This window comes from Arabidopsis lyrata (genome assembly GCF_000004255.2).
Source record: "Arabidopsis lyrata subsp. lyrata unplaced genomic scaffold ARALYscaffold_3, whole genome shotgun sequence".
Taxonomy (NCBI): Eukaryota; Viridiplantae; Streptophyta; class Magnoliopsida; order Brassicales; family Brassicaceae; genus Arabidopsis; species Arabidopsis lyrata.
In genome coordinates this window covers 18,768,624-18,786,753 of record NW_003302553.1, presented here as the reverse complement: position 1 = coordinate 18,786,753, position 18,130 = coordinate 18,768,624, and the positions used below count along the sequence as shown (strand labels likewise).

The following is an 18,130-nucleotide window of genomic DNA, read 5'->3' as shown; positions in this document are numbered from 1 at the left end:
GCTGACATTGCCAATTACCTTGCTGCATGCTGATGTTGAACCAGACGAATTCACAGATTACAACAAGAAACAGTTTCTTTGGGAAATTCGCAGGTATCATTGGGATGAACCTTATCTCTATAAGCACTGTTCTGACGGTATCTACATGAGATGTATTGCTGAATGCAAAGTTCCCGATGTGCTCTTTCAGTGCCATAGCTCAGATTATGCTGGTCACTTCGCTACTTTAAAAACAGTGTCTAAGGTTCTTCAAGCCGAATTTTGGTGGCCCACTATGTTTCGCGATGATAACAAGTTTATATCCCAATGTGACACTTGTCAAAGGCGCGGAAAAATCAGCAAGCGTAATGAGATGCCGCAAATGTTTATTCTTGAGGTTGAGGTATTTGATTGTTGGGGCATTGATTTCATGGGACCGTTTCCAATATCTAATAAGAACAAGTACATCCTTGTTGCTGTGGATTATGTCTCCAAGTGGGTAGAAGCGATAGCTTGTGAGAAGAACGATTCTACAGTGGTTCATAAGCTGTTTAAGACCATTGTATTCCCACGTTTTGGAGTGCCTCGTATTGTCATTAGTGATGGTGGCAAACACTTCATCAACAAAGTTTTGGAGAAGCTGCTTCTTAAGTACGGAGTTCATCATCGCGTTGCTACACCTTACCATCCGCAAACGAGCGGAAAAGTTGAAGTTTCTAATCGGCAAATCAAAGAGATTTTAGAGAAAACTGTTGGTAAGTCAAAGCGCGATTGGTCCTACAAACTTGATGAAGCACTTTGGGCATACAGGACTGCGTTCAAGACACCATTAGGGACAACACCATTCCATTTGCTTTATGGAAAAGCGTGTCATCTGCCTGTAGAGCTTGAGTACAAGGCAGAATGGACAGTCAAAATGCTGAATTTCGACATCAAGTCTACTGCAGAGAAACGATTGATTCAGTTGAACGAGTTGGATGAAATACGGATTTAGGTCTATGAGAACTCAAAGCTCTATAAGGAACGCATGTAGGCGTATCATGACAAGAGAATCATATCCAGGACATTCGAACCAGGCGATCAAGTACTTCTGTATAACTCCCGTTTACATTTGTTTCCTGGTAAATTGTCTTCTCGATGGTCAGGTCCCTTTACAGTACATTCTGTTCGACCATATGGCACTCTTGTCTTGAAAAATGCCAAAGGTGAGGAATTCAAAGTCAATGGGCAAAGGATAAAACATTATTGGGCAAAAGCCGAGCTTTCAGAGCGACACGACGTGCCTCTGCAAGATATCCCTTTGGCCTGACAACCTGTTGAGTCGAGCTAACGACTTTAAACAAGTGCTCTGTGGGAGGCAACCCTCCCGATAGGTTGTATATAATTCTTTAATTTTCTTTTATATTCTTCATTTGTATACTTGATCATTATTTTTAGTTTTCATTTTCTTTTTCTTTTTACTAACTAGCTAACATTTATTTTTGAGTTTCTGATTTTTCAGAATAATAAAAAAAAAAACAACAACAACAAAACGAGTATCGCGACCACGGGGTGGTGTCGATCGACACCACTTGGTATCGCTCGACACCACTTGGTATCGCTCGACACCACGGGAATCGAGGCAGGTCGACATAACCTTCAGACCCGCCTTCTTCTACATTTTACTCCCAAACCGCCGAAATCACCATTCCTCTCTTAGAATCTTCGATTCTTCACCGGTTTCTTCGTTTTTGGTGTCTAAATCCATTAGCATTTGATCCTCTATCCATCCCAAGTATCCATTCGTCCGATCTGCAACATGGCTGGCCAGAAAAGCAAAAATTTTTTTTGGCAGAAGTGGTTCTTCCTCCTCCCGCCGCCGTGAGCCTCCAGCCGCCGTTTCACCACCGGCGCCGTCCTCCTCAGCCTCTCAAGAAGCTCCTCCAGCCTCCAATTGCCGTCATGCATGGCCACGTTTGGAGAAGCAACGAATTCGAAGCTCTCGGGTTTGGGACGGCGATGTTCGACGCGAATTCGCCAAAAGTGAGTATAGGCCTGGGCATATGGGTAACCCGTTCGGGTTCGGGTAAAACCCGTTTGGGTTCGGGTTGAATGGGTAATGAATTTATGGTCCATTCGGGTATTCCTATGGTTTCGGTTCCGGTCCGGTTCGGGTATTGTCGGGTTCGGGTCGGTTTGGGTAATACCTGAAGTTTAAAATCACTTTACATACTCAAATGATCAAATAAAGAGAATAGAACATCAAACATGACATTTAAATACTAAATCCAATCCAAAATAACAAAGATGACTATTTCACTCTTAAGTGTTAAGAGTAGATTCTAATTATCTATATACATATATAAACATATGTGTATTGCATATATATAAGTATATATATAAGTATATAACTATATAAGACTATATATCTAATTATCTATATACATATATAAATTCAAATGTCAAAAGTCACAAAACCTAAAACCTAGGAGATACATATAAGTATATAACTATATAAGACTATATATCTAATTATCTATATACATATATAAACATGTGTATTTCTTCGGGTTTGTGGGTACCCTAAATGGGTAACGGGTTATCCCCGACCCGACCCGATACCCACGGGTAATCCAATACTCTACCCAATGAGGTAATTTTCTAATACCCTAACCCGCTCCAACCCGATTTTTTCGGTCCGGGTATCGGGTCCGGGTTTTTTGCCCAGGCCTAAGTGAGTACATAAACCGTCTTTTCTCTCAGGATTGGGATGATTATGATACCTTGTCGGGAGTTGTTCTTAAGCCTACTAGAGTGGCGGATATGGATTTGATGAGAAGAATGGGAATTGAGAACATGGTTTTAGGGATGTTAGAGGCTATCTGTTTAGGAACGATTTGGACCAAGCAGTATGACATGTTCCCGGAGTTGGTTAGGCAGTTTATTGCTACTGTTAGAGTTGGGTATGAGAAAGAGCGTGAGAAAAATGCTAGAGACGGTTTTCTGAGTTTCTTCATTAGAGGAGTGCGCTACAGTTTGCCTTTGCGTGAGTTGGCAGAGATCTACGGTTTTGATGGTGAGCTCCCACGTGTGGCTCTTCCTGATCGTGTTGATGGTATTCAGAACTTTTGGTCTTATATTGGGAATGGAGAGTATGACTCCAAGAAATCAGCGCAGACAGATATCAGGCATCCAACTTTGCGATATGTTGCTAGACTCCTTGGCCACATTTTGTTGTGCAAGATGGAGCCTGGTAAGATGAGACGTACTGAGGTGATACTCCTCAATTATGCTGTTGGTGATTCTTGCGTTTCAGGTCCCGAGGAGGATGAGTGTGACCAGCTTGTGAATTTCGGAGCTGTCTTCGCACATCAGCGGGAGAAGATCAAGTATCGGCCTTTCAATGGCACTGAGACCAAGACCGCATGTGTTGGTAGTCTTCTCATTCCTATCTTCCAGCACTTGGGTATCAACATTGATGGGGTATCAATCTCGACCGCGCGTTCTACTATGGATGAGGCATATTTGAAGCATGCGCAGTGGCTCAAGGGTAACTTGCTCTGGATTTTTTCTGATAGCACTGGGGATCACCTCATTCAACTTCCTCAGCCCGAGTTGACTGCAATCACAGGTGACCCTGTTCAGCTCGGCTTCTTACCCGACGCCTCTCTTCTCCATGTGCCACCACCCACCCGTCGTCGTAGAGCAGCTACCAGAGCCGTCCCTATACCTGCTGAGGATGCACCGATTTATGGCCCTGCTGGGGGTCTTCGTCACGGCTCCTCCTCCTCTACTTCTTAGTACGAGCGTCCCGACACCCCACCAATCCCAATGGAAATAGGGGTTTTTCGATAGTATATGGTTGATAGCTTGAAGAGCGTTTGGAACGCTATTGCCACTCTCTCTCGATGCGGATGCGTTCGTCCCGATCGTCGTCGTCAGTGCTCACCCACACCACCGCAGGGAACTGATCTCGAGCACGAGGACTAGCTATCCTCCTTATCCTTTGCTATCTCGTCATGGTTTCTCTTTTGTTTCTTTCTCAGACATTTTCTTTGTTTCGGTTGTTGTACTTTCTCTAATTTGGAACTTGTTGAACTCGATTGTTATAGCATGTTGAGCCTTATAATGTATGTTTTAGTGATTTGACAGTGCCTATTGGAGAATCCTTGTGAAACATTCAAATTAAGATCGACAATTCAGATTCTTGTTCGATCAACTGTCTATTCACGGACTGGGTGTCGATCGACACCACTACACGATTAAGGTTATGTTCTGTTTTCTCGAGTTCAATTTTGTTCCTTTTCATTTGTTTTCGACTTCCTCTTGCTTGGTAACTCTAGGGACAGTGTTACATAAGTCTGGGAGAGTCGTTTACTGACTATTTCTTTTATTTTCTTAGAGTCTGTCCATTTTCAAAGAGTTGTTTTATTGAGTCAAAATCTTTGTTGAAAACTATGATCTTGTTTTCTAGTCCATTGCTTGGTTGGTTAACGTTGCACACTCAATTTGGTCAGAGTAATGAAAAATCCATAGGACCGATCACCGGAACAGAAACACCCGAATTCTCAACATAACCCACAATACCTGAGCTAATTGCTTGTATACTTTATCCATCAATGAGGTTAGTGTCTTCAGAACCTGATTCCTCGCTCATACCTGATGAATGAGACCAATGAAAATTTGAAAAAAAAAAAATAGTGCTCCTCTCCCTTATTCTAAAAAAAAAAAAGGAGACGAAGAAAAAGATTAAGATGATTTTATTTTGAAGTAAGAGATAGGAAAATTTTCCGTGATCTCATTATTTTACTTCAAGAGGAATGACCACACGAAGGTTAGAAGCGAGGTTAGGAACATTTCCGATAATACCAGTATTCGCCTACACCTTTGTCAGATTGAAAAAAAAAAAAAAAAAAAGAACAAGAAAAAAATATGTTTGAAAAAGAATAAGTCTGGGGAGAGAAACAGTACCTGAGTTTGTAGATGGTTGATTTATCATGGTATTTGTGCGGGAAAGAGTCTAGAAGGTTCTTGGATGCTAGGTTCATTGTTGAGTTTTAGCGATGAGGGTAATTGGGTATAGTTGCAGTAATTTGGTTTGAATTTGGAATGGTTTGAATGTCTGTTGAGAAGTACATGGCGGTTAGGACCAAAGTGACCTGCTAAGCGTATGGATTTAGTTTGGATGACCATTGCAATGTTCTAGAAAAATTAGGAGTTTTCGCATTTTCAAACTACTTCCACAGGTTCAGTTTTTGTGTTTTGCTTGAAGGCAAGCAAAAGCTAAGACTGGGAGAGTTGATATATCGTGGTTTTTACTGATTTTAACCATGATATTAGGTATGTTTCTAGAGTCTTTTTGGTCCTTTTTGCGTCTTTTAGAGTCTTTGCAGGTACCTACAGGTTTAGGAGAATTCTGGAGCAAAAGCTGGACATTTGGAGCAATATGGCTAACAAGAGCAACTTGTCACGATCAGAGTATATTGGTGTCGACCGACACCATCAGTGTCGATCGACACCGTCGCGTTTTGCTTGGACGACACACGTTTTTAACAAGTTTTGAAGAATTGCAGAATGGCCCTCATGTTCTTGTTTATTCCAAAAGAAGTCCCCGACGTGTTTGAGACTATATTATTAGGTTTTTATCTTTGTAAGGTTTTTATGCTTGAATTTTGAGAGAGATTTGTGGATTAGCTTGGAGAGAAGAATAAGACTCCTTCAGAGAGATTCAGAACTCACTTACTCTATCTCTCACTCTTTTTAATGCAATTTATTCAGATTATGATTTGTATTTCTTCTACCATGTCTGAGTAATTCACTCGTTAGATTTAGGGTTTTTTCCATGTTTTGATGAATTGCTAAATTGAATAATTTGGTAGGGTAATCTTAGTGTTCTTCACCTAGATTTGAATGAATTACTAGTTCTAGACTGATCACATGGAATCTAGCTCATAAGATATTAGATAGAATCGAGAGGTCATCTATTTCCTGAAATAATCTTAGGTGAGCAAAAGAACTATTCGCATCGAGAGTTGGTTTAGTACTTTTGTGAACATATCAAACCTGAACTTTAATGCTTGTTTAGTTATAGGAATTCACATTGAGAGTTGGGATTTCTATTATTAGGCATAGAGAATTAATGCATCGAGAGGTGGGTAGTTTGATATTTGTGATTTGAGTTCAAGAACGGCGCTTAATAAACCTCCTACCTCTTGTTTAATTTATAATTCTGATTTACTAAAATGAATAACCTTAAGTCTAGCTTTCTCATCAATTGTTCTAAAAACCTCATTTCACGGCTAGTTTTTATTTGATTTATTTTTATTTAGCTTGATTTGATTTGCTGAATTGTTTATTGTGTGAACAACGAGAACTTTGTGGAATTCGACCCTTAAGTACTACAATTTGATCTCTTATTTGAGAGAGTAGTTCTAGGAGTAATTTTAACCATATCAGCTACTCTAGAACTAGCATTAAGAACAACCTAGATGAAGAACTCTATGGATTAATCCTAACAGGTTATCGATTTACTAGTTCATCTAAATCCCTAATGAGAATCCCTTAACCTAACAAGCAAAAACTACTCAAACATGGAGATTGAAGCAAACAACATGATTGAAGTAGAAATCAATAATGAATATAACAAGAAAATAGGGTTTAGAAAGATCTTCTCTAAAGGGAGTCTCCACAGGGTTTTTCTCCCAAAAGAAAAAAGGAGAATAGCCTCTCCAAGCTTAGGTCTAAACAATGACCTCAAATATATATATATATATATAACTTCTAAAAACGTGCAGGGACTTCTTTGAAAATATGGAGAAGTTCTGGGATGAATTTGCAAATCTTCATAACTTCAAAAACTCGCGAAATTGAATTGCCGTCAGATCTTGGTGTCGACAGACACCAGGGGTGGTGTCGATCGACACCTACATGTATTTTCGTCTCCGGATTGCTCGCGCAGCATAACTTCTCGGTTTTGCTCCAGAATGATCCATAATCTCCAAACTGGTCCCGAACGTGTATAAACCTGAAAAGACTCAAAAAGACTCTAGAAATAACAAAAAGACTCTAAAAACAATACATATATCACGACTAAAACCAGTAAAATCCGTGATATATCACATTGCTTGATCCGTACCTTTTAATTCGGTCTTCGAATTGGTGGAAAGGGCGGCTATGATCGAAATAGGGATTGAAGAAGAAAAACTCATGAATCGGGAGAAGTTTCCGAATCGTTCTAACCAACCGAGTAAACCCATAGATAAAAAGAGGAAATGGGACAAGGTGGATGACACCAAGTCGGGATCTAAGCACGAGAAATATTTGACTTGCGGAAAGAATCATGGTGGGATTTGCTGGAAGGCCATTGGTGCATGTGGCCGGTGTGAAAGTAAGGACCACAAGATTCAAAACTGCCCAAAGATGGATTCGGAGCAACCAAAAGTTCTCGAAGAAGGACCAAGGACTTGTTACCATTGTGGGAAAGTGGGGCAGTTTAAGAGGGAGTGTCCGAAGCTGGAAGTGGAAAAGCATGTCAAACAAAGTGTAAACCAGAGCGGAAATGGGTTACCGCCTCCGCCTATGAGGCAGGCTATAGCACCGCGAGTTTACGAACTGTCGGAGGATGCTAACAATGTTGGGAACTTCAGGGCGATCACTGGTAAGTTCTTGTGGTCTTTATTTTAATTCGTACATTGCATCGCATCATGCATAAACGGATTGTGGTACTAAACATTATAGGGGAATATGTAGGGACCTTGTATATAGGTGATGTAGAAACACAAACCTTATTTGATTCCAGAGCTACACATTATTTTGTGAATTCTTATATAGTTGAAAAATGTGGGTTCAAGAATTTACCGAACACCGAATATAGAATGGTTAGAGCAGCCGGCGGACCAAACAATATATCTGTCCGGTGTTGTTCAGGAAATCTCGGTTGTAGTCAAAGATGTCAATATAACTACAGACCTAATCGTCGTCCAACTCAAGAAACACGATGTTATCTTGGGTATGGACTGGTTGGGAAAGTATAAGGCACATATTGATTGTCACCGAGGACGGATTCAATTCGAGAGTAAGGAAGGAATGTTGAAATTCCAAGGAATAAGGACAACTTCGGGAAGTTTAGTAATCTCGGCAATCCAAGCAAAAGGATGCTCGAGAAAGGATGTGAGGCATTCATAGCCACAATCACAACCCACGAAGTTGGGGTAAATACGGAATTGAAAGACATTCCGATCGCAAACGAGTTCTCGGATGTGTTTGAGGCCGTGAGTGGTTTACCACCAGACCGATCCGATCCATTCACTATTGAACTCGAACCGGGAAAAAATCAGATATCTAAAGCTCTGTACCGGATGGCACCGGCAGAAATGGCAGAGCTAAAGAAACAATTAGAGGAGTTGTTGGATAAAAGATTTATTAGAGCAAGTAGTTCACCATGGGGTGCACCGGTCTTGTTTGTAAAGAAAAAAGATGGTAGCTTTATGCTATGCATTGACTATCGGGGATTGAATAAAGTTACGTTAAAGAAAAAATATCCATTACCCCGGATAGACGAGTTGTTGGATCAACTTAGAAGCGCGAAGTGGTTCTCTAAAATAGACTTGGCCTTGGGATATATATCATCAGATTTGGATAGAACCATCGGATATTCGGAAGACGGCATTCCGGACAAGATATGGCCACTATGAGTTTGTGGTAATGCCATTCGGACTAACCAATGCATCGGCAGCCTTTATGAAGATGATGAATGGTATTTTTCGAGAATTCTTAGACGAGTTCGTCATCATTTTTGTAGATGACATACTTGTCTATTCTTAGGATTAGGATACTCATCAAAATCATCTAAGGGTGGTGCTAGAGTAAGGGAACAAAAGTTATTTACGAAGTTAAGCAAATGCTCATTTTTGCATAGGAGTATCAGATTTCTTAGACACATAGGATCAGAACAAGGAGTGTCCGTAGATCCGGAGAAAATCAAATCCATTAAGGATTGGCCACGGCCAAAGAATGCCACGGAAATTAAGCGTTTTCTCGGTTTGGCGGGATATTACCGAAGGTTTGTGAAGGGTTTTGCGAGTCCCAACCGATGACTCGACTAACCAGGAAAGATACTTAGTGTCAATGGTCGGAGGAATGTGAGAAGAGTTTCTCCGAGTTAAAGACTATGCTAACAAGCGCTCCGGTGTTGGTGTTACCGGAAGAAGGTAAACCTTACATGGTCTATACGGATACATCGATCACGGGACTAGGATGCGTATTGATGTAAAAGGGTAGTGTAATCTCTTATGCTCCAAGCCAATTGCTTAAACACGAGGGAAATTACCATACGTATGACTTAGAAATGGCTGCGGTGGTGTTTGCCTTAAAGATTTGGCGATCATATCTTTATGGAGCCAAAGTCCAAATCTTCACCGACAACAATAGTCTTAAGTACATATTCACTCAGCCAGAGTTAAATCTAAGGCAAAGAAGGTGGATGGAATTTGTGGAGATTACGACTTAGATATTGCCTATCATCCGAGAAAGGCAAATCAAGTCGCCGATAGCTTGAGTAGGAGACGTTTCGATGTACAAGCGGAGAAAAACCAAGTGGACTTGGTTAACATGATGGGGACATTGCATTTAAATGCATTCTACAAGGATATCGAACCATTGGGTTTCAGTGTGGCCGATCAAGCCGATCTACTTTGTAGAATTCGCTTGGCCCAAGAGAAGGACGAGGAGTTGAACACTTGGGTGAAGAACAATAAAACGGAGTACCAAACATCGAACAATGGTACCATAGTGGTGAATAGATGAGTATGTGTGCCGAATGACATGGGATTGAGAGGAGAAATCCTTAAAGAAGGGCACCAATCAAAATTCTCAATTCACCCCGGGTCCAATAAGATGTACCGAGACCTAAAAAGGTATTACCATTGGGTCAGGATGAAGAAGGATGTAGCCGCATGGGTTGCCTAGTGTTCGAAGTGCCAACTTGTCAAGACTGAACATCAAGTTTCGAGTGGGTTAGTACAAAACTTACGCATGCCGGAATAGAAATAGAACCATGTAAAGATGGACTTTGTTACCGGACTGCCTACGGGGATAAAGTCTAAGCATAATACAGTTTGGGTGGTATGGAAGTCGAAACTTGCACAATCAAAATTTGTCTAGGGTTTTTTTTTAGGGATACAATTGACGAGAATCCTCAAAGAACAGCCGGAAACTTGTTACCAAAGATGGTGTTCTTGATTTTATTGATGAAGAGAATAGTTTTGATCGTACAAAGAACTTGATCGTAAAAAGAAAACTGTTTGTTTTGCCTTTGAATATCAGAGCTTTTGTAGTCTGAATTCTAGACCCTTTTTGCTTGTCCCTTTTGTGAAGACCTTGAGTCGCTTTATATAGGGATAGTAAACCACCTCTCCAACGATATTCTAGGAAGATTTCCATTTTTCTCAAAGTCGGCTTAGAGTATCGCGGATAAGGATACTTTCCTTTTTCTTCGTAGGTTTTTGGAAGATTTCCTGATTCGCAATAATCCTTCAAGATTCATCCTTATCAATTTCGAGTATTTCGGAAATGATCCTTCATTTTCGGAAATGATGCCGCTCTTCTTTGGAGGTGAATATTCACCAAGTGTTTGCCTCGGGTTAACGAAGACTACACCTCGGGTAATCTTGTGCGTTTCTCTTCGGGCGGCTCTAAGGATTTTGCCTCGGGTGATAATGACAACTTAAACTTGGGTGACATTGCGCATTCCACCTCAGGTGACTTCTGCGGACGTTGCCTCGGATGAACTTGAAGAATTCACCTCGGGGTAACAGGTGAAATCAGCTCGGGACATGGTGACTGTGTACCCCGAGCTGACGCAGTTGAAGGGTACCCCAAGGTGATTTAGAATTTACCCCGAGGCGATAGAGAGTATACTCCGAGGTTACTGAGAGGATTCCCTGAGGCGTTGAAAGGGTTCCCCGAGGCGTCGAAAGGGTTCCCTGATTGAAGTTTGGCTCGCTTTCAAATGATGGGTGAAACCCGACCCCAGCAGGTGGTGGTCGATATATTGACTAATTCCACACACTTCATAGCAATCTCTGAAATGGATGGAGCCGAAGATATAGCTGCAAGGTATATCGACGAGATAGTCTGATTACATGGAGTACCGATAAGCATTGTGTCGGATCAGAATACACGATTCACATCACATTTCTAGAAGGCTTTTCAAAAAGCCTTAGGGACGAGGGTGAACCTAAGTACGGCGTACCACTCACAAACGGATGGGCAATCCGAACGAACGATACAAACCCTTGAGGACATGTTGCATGCATGTGTCTTGGATTGGGGTGGGAATTGGGAAAGGTACTTAAGGTTGGTGGAGTTTGCTTATAACAATAGCTATCAAGCTAGTATTGACATGTCACCTTACGAGGAGTTATACGGCCGGGCATGTCGGACGCCGGTGGGAGAACGCATGTTGTTTAATTTGGTCCGAAGATTATGGATGAAACTATCGAAAATATGAAGTTTCTTAAGATCAAACTAAAAGAAGCCCAGAACCGACAGAAAAGCTATGCGGATAAGCGTCGAAAGGAATTGGAATTCCAAGTAGGTGACTTGGTATATCTTAAGGTCGTAACGGACAAGGGAAAACGACGATTCTCAACAAAGAAAAAGTTGAGTCCGAGGTACGTTGGCCCATACAAGGTGATCGAACGAGTAGTGACTGTGGCGTACAAACTCAAACTTCCACCAAAATTAGATGTGTTCCACAAGGTTTTCCATGTTTTACAACTAAGGAAATACCTAAGTGAACACGAGGAACGTGTAGAAGATGTTCCTTCGGAGTTAAAAGAGAACTAAACTATGGAAGCAAATTCAATTTGGATCATTGACCGAATGGAGAAGGGAACACGGAGGAAAAAGATTAACATGATAAAAGTGTTATGGAATTGCGGTGGCTGTGAAGAAACTACTTGGGAAACCGAGAATAAGATGAAGGTCGATTTTTCGAAGTGGTTTAAGGAGATGGGTAAAGATCAACCACTACAAGAAAACACGTGATTAGCGACGATATTCAGCAAGTGATAAATTAGTCGCTGAATTTGAGGACTGAATTGCGACATTTAGGCGACTGAATGTTGCCTAAACAACATTAGTCGCTAATCCGTCTGCATTTGGCGACGGATAAAAATAGTCATTGTATAGTCGCCAAATTAGGCGACTAAGTAACTTCTGAATGTTTAGTCTCTAAACTGGGCTACTAATTAGCCACTTTATTGCGACTATAATTTCTTATTGGGCTCGATCGATTAGATTTTCTGCGTTGGCTCATAGTATAAATTCCCTATTACTACCGCGAAAACCCTAATTCCGCATTTCTTTAACCCTAGATCCCCAATTCTCTCTCTCTCGACGAACCCTAACCCTAACCCTTGATTTCTCTCTGATTCGATCGACCCATTTCTTCTCAAATTCTCTCGAAATCGACCCCTAATCCCTCTCAGTCTCTCCGATTCTCTCTCAATCTCTACAAATCTCTCGAAATCTCTCTGATTCTCTCCGATTCACTTTTTACATTATTCGATTCTTCGAAATAGGTGACTGAGGAATCGAATAATGTAACCGTCAAATCTCTTCGAAATCTCTCCGATTCACTTTTTAAATTATAAATCACAATATAACTCTAAACGAATAATGTAACCGAAAAAAAAAGACGGATGATATAACTATTATATATATATATATATATATAATCTTTTGAATTTATAAATCTGTAAATTGTGAATTTGTTTTAAGTGTTTGATTTCATTTTTTAAAAGTCCCAGATTATGTTTATATTCAAAACTGAAATTAAACACATCAAAAAATCAAAAATTTCAGAGTTAAGAATCTAAATAATTTTAAATATAAATCATATCTAATACTTTACAAATCTTAAACCCCTATATCTAAATTATAACATAAAAACTATAGTAGAATACCAAAATTTATCAAAAAAAAAGAAAGAAAGAAGAAAGCCTCTCATTGGCTGATCCTAAATGACAAGGATTCCCTTTGGTTTATCATCAACCGTTGATAGAGTTAATCCAATGGACATAATCCTCTAATTATTTTCTTTTTTTTTTTCCTCTTCTCCTCATCTCGTCTTTCCTTTCCACGCCAATCAATTCTTTTTTCCTTTCTTTTTTTTCTTCTCTTCTCTCTTTGTCTCCTTCTTCTCTTCGTCAAGTTGAAGAAAAGATGCACAGCCCAGAAGATTAAGTCCTTAATCAATTAATCGATGAGTTCCAGAAGGTATGTTCCATGAATTCATTAGATCGCTAGATTTCCCAACACATCTTTATTCAAATATGGAGATAGATCTGGGGAAGTCTGATAATTAAATAGGTTTGATCACAGATCTGTATCAACGAAGACGGCGAACATCGACAGATGCACATGACCGCCACGGCGACACCACTTCTTCGCCGAGAGACGCCGTAAAAGTCACCACTAGGGTTCGAGACAGAAAAAGTAATCCGGCGACAGAAGAGTTCTGAGGAGACGGTGGCGGAGAAAAAGGCTTGTACCGCGGGTGGAGTGCCGGTTCTTACCCTCCACCGGGTATGTTGCAGCCGGCAACTGGACTCGTCGGCAAACGAAATCCGGCTGAAGACTGAGGCGGCGGCTAAAGACTGTTACGTGATTAGAGTTTTTTTTTTTTGTGTTTTTAGCATCCGGTTCAACCGGGGTTTTGTAATTGATTCAATTTGGTAACTGTTAACCATTCCCGGTTTGGGTGGTTTATTAATACAAATATATTTATTAATTACAACAATCTTTTCACGAAATTTACAAATATAACCTAAACCGATTTTCACGGTTACATAATTCGATTCCTCTGTCACCTATTAGTCGCCAATTAGTGACCTATTGGTAGCAAAACAGTCGCCTATTGGTAGCAATTGGTAGTAAAACAGTCGCCCATTTAGCGACTCAGAAGCGACCAAATGGCGACTTCAAATAGTAGTCGCAGAATAGTCGCTAAATAGCGACAATTAGGCTACCATTAATTTTAGCGACGCAGTGTTCGGCGACAACGTTTATTAGTCGCTAATTAGTCGTTATTATGGGTTTAGCGACTCTTTAGTTACGTTTATTGTAGTCGCTAAATCCATGTTTTCTTGTAGTGAACTTGAGTTGGATTCGGAGACGAATCCCATTCAAGGGTGGAAGACTTGTAACGCCCGCGATCCTCAATAGGATCTTCGTATGAGACTTGGTACGAGAAAAGGAGGAGAAACTCGGACAAGTCTAGGCGGGAGCTGCCCATCAGCTCGGAGAAGGAGAATAATACACGCTAACTAGCCAAACCAGCTGCCGAGTAGCTCAACTAAGTTTGAAGTACTGCCGACTAGCTCATCTAAGCTTGGATAACTGTCGAGTAGCTCAGCTAGCTTGACCAACTACCGGGTAGCTCAGCTAAGCTCCGGTAACTGTCCGACGGTTGTACGGTTGGACGGTTACGGAGAACAGTTAGTCAGTTACAGAGAACGGTTGATCAGTTATGGGAAACGGTTACTAAAGAGCGGTTATGTACCGAATGGGCGCCTTCTAGAGAAATGGTTTCCGAACAAGATCTTCATAAATACAAGGCATTTGGGACGAATTCAGACACGGAAAACATAGAGAAAAATACAGAAACTCTCAGAAAACATCTCTAGAGAAAACACTTAAGAGAGAGTTGCGATCGGTGTGATCGAAGGTGAGCGGTTCTAGACCTTGTGTCCAAACCTAAGGAGATATGATATGTACGATCTAGCCTAGGGGTTGTTCCGATGAATTAGAAGAAAGTCCAGAACGATTAGGGTGACATTATAGTATCGGGGGATCATTCATATTCTGCATAAATTTGGTTCGGATGACGGATTTATTGGTTGAAATGGGGATGTGGCTCGGCGGAGGATCGGCGGATCTGTTAAGATCTATCGTGAATCGGCCGAACTGGTGCGCATACTTCCACTCTCCGCTCTGTTATACATTCTGAGTGGTTAAAAGTCTTAGAGAGCATTGCATGGAGTTGCATATATAATAAGTAAACAGATATTTATGCCTCTTTGGCTTTCAGGAAAGGAAGGTAATTGGGGAAAGACTTGGCTTAGGAGTGAGAGACTCAAGGCCGGGAAGATGGGTGGTGATGAATCGGGTAGAATATGATCGATTATATGACTTGTAATAGCTGTTGGTGTCGGATCCCGCACCAGAAGTACGAGACCAACCAAAGATTGCCACGTGATCAAGATAATGGTCCATAAAGGATGAAGCCCATTGGACCCGTGAGCCGAAGGGATGGTCGAAGTGGTTGTCACCATTTCGAGAATCCGAAGTGACTACACTGTGACACGAGTTCGGTGTAGAAGACACGGGTAAGTCGGTTCACGGACACTTGGGCCGAAAGAGGCGAGGCCCATGAAGAGCAGAGTCAACTCAAATTCAAACGTTGAGCATTAAAGCCGAAGAATCAAAACGGACACATTTAAGAAGAAATAATTGTGCTTAATTACTCATTTTAATGTCGTTTATCGGTGTATAAATATAGAGGCCGATGGCCATGTAAGGGGGATCTTCCTCTCGAGAGAGAAATAATATAGCAATTATTGTATCAATTTACAAGTTTTTATATACTCATTTTTGTCCCTCAAGGATAATCTTTCCCACTTAACAAAAATACTTGAGTGTGTGAATCCGACATCCACATTTTGGCGCCGCCTGTGGGGAACTCAGGATTCTTGAGTGGTCAGATTTCTTCTTTTCTGCATTTCCGAGATAAGCGACAATGTCCGGAGGAGACGCCGTTGAAACATCATTGGCCGAAACCCTCAAAGCTATGCAGCAAACCATGTCGGATATATCACAAAAGTTCTCGGATGTGGAGAAGGCCGTTGATACGTTGCAAACATCCCAGGTATCTCTTAGTCAAAATGTCAATAATATACAAACTCGTGTTCGCTCTTTAAGTGCAGGAAACCCGGTGGGAACCCGAAGAGGGATATTCAACTCGCCAAGTTCCGCTGCACGAAATGAAACCAGCGGACAAACAACTCCCGGTGCTACTAATAATGTAGCTCAGACGTCGGAAGAAGAGACGCAGCTCGGGGATGAAGAACAACTTGCAGCTCAGTACGAGCAGGAGAACCTCGACCAGTTCGAGACCATGAGGAAAGTTAGCCAGGAATTAAAAGAAATGAAATCAAAATTTCATCAGGCTACAAGTTCGGAGCCAGACATCAATCGAGTCATTGAAGAAGCTAGGCGAACCCCTTTTATCCCGCGAATTGCAAGTTTGAGGATCAAAGATTCCCGGAAGCTCAAGTTGGATCCTTACAGCGGATTGGAGGATCCAAAAAGCTATCTTGCAGCCTTTCTGATCGCCGCAGGAAGAGTCGAGTTGGATGAAGCTGATGAGGACGCAGGCTATTGCAAGCTGTTTTCGGAAAATCTATGTGGCCAAGCTCTAATGTGGTTCACCCAATTAGAGCCGGGTTCGATCAGCAATTTCGACAAACTATCAGCCGTATTCTTAAAGCAATACTCTATCCTTATGGATAAAAGCGTCTCAGATGCCGATCTTTGGAACTTAACGCAAGGATCTAATGAGTCACTTCGAGTTTTCATCACCAAATTCAAAGGAGTGCTGTCAAAACTCCCAAGAATCTCCCAGCAATCGGCTTTATCCGCCCTACGAAAAGGATTGCGACATGATTCAAGGTTTAAAGAAGACTTAATACTTCATAAACCAGACACAATTCAGGATGCACTCTTCCGCGCAAACAATTCGATGGAGGTAGAAGACGAAAAAGAAAGTTTTGCCAAACGAAATAAACAAGAAAAGCCGGCAATCACCGTCCCTACCAAGAAGTTCGAGCCTAAAGAGAGCAAAGGACCAAGGAAGTTTGGGTCGCAACCCTTCAACAATTCCGTCGGGAAGCAATTCCAAGGAAAAGGAAGATCAAACACTTGGGTCCGTGATGAAAGTCTATATTGCGACATTCATAAAGTAACCGGACATTTAACCAAGGATTGCAGCGTTCTTAAAAAGCACCTCGCAGAGCTTTGGGCTAGCGGTGATCTTTCTAAATTCGATATAAAAGATTTTGTGAAGGAATACCACGAAGCAAAGGAAAACTCCAAAGATCAAGATTCCAAAAGACCAAAGTTATCCAACGAGGAAGAACCAAGAAGTTTGAAGGGGAAGATCAATGTGATTCTAGGAGGTTCCAGATTTTGTGGAAATTCAATAAGTTCCATCAAAAAACATAGACGAAATGTCTTACTCAAAGCAAGCTTGAGCGAAGAAATTGATTTTCAAGGTGCTTCAATATCATTTAACGAAGAAGAAACGCGGCATCTCGAAAGACCGCATGACGATGCTCTAGTCATTACTCTTGACGTCGCAAACTTCGAAGTATCAAGGATCCTTATAGATACAGGCAGTTCGGTCGACTTGATCTTTTTAAGTACTCTAGAAAAAATGGGAATCAGCCGAGGAGACATAGTAGGACCTCTGTCTCCATTAGTTGCATTCACTAGCGAATCAGCCATGTCTCTCGGGACAATCAAGCTACCGGTCCTTGCCAAAAAAGTATCGAAAATTGTGGACTTCGTCGTCTTCGATAAGCCCGCAGCTTACAACATCATCCTTGGGACTCCCTGGATTTATCGAATGAAAGCAGTCCCCTCTACATACCATCAATGTATCAAATTTCCAACATCAAATGGGGTGGAGACAATTCGGGGAGATCAAGAAGCTTCGCGAACATGCTACTTAGCTAGCCACCGTATGAAGATTCAATAGCAATTAACGAAGCCCGCAAAAGAAGGACTAAAAACAAAATTTCCTAGTGGGCAGAAGAAAGAGGATGTAGTAGTCGAAGTGGCAATGGAAGAAGACAAGCCGGACCGGAAAATTAGAATTGGAGCAACTTTGACTGGCCAAATAAAAGAAGCTTTGATTGAACTCTTAAAGAAAAACAAAGCGTCGTTTGCATGGTCAGCAGCGGACATGCCGGGCATAAATCCGAGTATAATTTGTCATGAACTAAACGTAGATCCAAGCTTCAAACCGGTGAAACAAAAAAGAAGAAAGCTTGGAGTGGAGCGGGCAAAAATAGTAAACGACGAAGTGGATAAACTCTTGAAGATAGGG

The 18,130-nt window shown here is 41.3% G+C and overlaps 1 long non-coding RNA gene across 1 annotated transcript; it reads left to right on the top strand.

Annotated features, from left to right (window-relative positions):
* The first annotated feature begins 13,084 nt into the window (after positions 1-13,084).
* On the top strand, positions 13,085-13,755 carry LOC110229644. Its single transcript, XR_002333018.1, has 2 exons — positions 13,085-13,239; positions 13,345-13,755. It is a non-coding gene; the product is annotated as an uncharacterized LOC110229644 (long non-coding RNA).
* The last annotated feature ends 4,375 nt before the right edge of the window (positions 13,756-18,130 follow it).